The sequence below is a fragment of the Heliangelus exortis genome, chromosome 9 (assembly GCF_036169615.1).
Source record: "Heliangelus exortis chromosome 9, bHelExo1.hap1, whole genome shotgun sequence".
In the NCBI taxonomy this organism is placed as follows: domain Eukaryota; kingdom Metazoa; phylum Chordata; class Aves; order Apodiformes; family Trochilidae; genus Heliangelus; species Heliangelus exortis.
In genome coordinates this window covers 15,015,258-15,016,248 of record NC_092430.1, presented here as the reverse complement: position 1 = coordinate 15,016,248, position 991 = coordinate 15,015,258, and positions in this window count along the sequence as shown.

Here is a 991-nt window from a genome sequence, read left to right as displayed (position 1 = left end):
AAATCTGTTTCACGTTGTGTTTTACAAATGTTGCATTTACAAATAATAACGAAGTCAATTCATCAGGTCAGAATGCTCTCACAGTTGTGCACAGTGCCACCAACAGGAGGGAACAGAAAATATGTGTATATAGTTTAATTGCATGGCATTTATTTCTTAAACTTATGGAAGTTCATTATCCTAGCAAAGACTGTTAGATTTTTTCAGACTGAAAATAAAACTTCCAGAGATGCCAACAGCAGTCCATGAGAAGCAGACAGTTTGCTTTCCACATTTATTTTAAGAGAGTGTTTGTGTGTTAGATGAAGGGAGGATTCAACAGTTATGAGACAAAGCTAGAATTTATTTGAACTACTGCTTGGGAGAAGAGGTCTACTGACTTCACCAGGAGTCAGTCTGTGTAAGAACTGCATCAATACCTTAATATTTGTTCTGATGTTTTTAATAGCCTTTCTCTTACCTTTACACCATATTTAGACGTATTTTCATTGTATGGCAGATTCTGAAATGTGGTGAGACTTGTAGTTTCCTCCTCTAAGCTGATTAATACATTTCACCCCACCCTGTGTGTAACATAGGATAGCATCCAAATATGAAGTCATCTACTTCCTAGGCCATCTGAATCATAAGCCTTATTTTAGCCTCTTGATGAGTGCATGGGGTGTAATCAGACATCCAGCTCTAAAAGTTCAAGAATTTCTTACTTCAGTAAAATGTAAACAAGTCTTCTGCACTTCATGTCAGAGTAAAAAGTTTATCTTAAATCCTGTTTCATGTTTTTCACTTCTTTCCAGATTATACAATATAGCCGAAAAGAGCTTTTTGCTGACATCTCAATGCTTGGATTCCTAGCTAATATTTTTCTAAACCTTACATGCTCCTTCTTTGGTCTATGTCAGCTGAATTCCTTGAATTGTTCTTTTTGGATAGAAATCATCCTTAGAATTGCAATAATTTCCTGATTTTATATGAGGCACAAAGCACCCAGTTA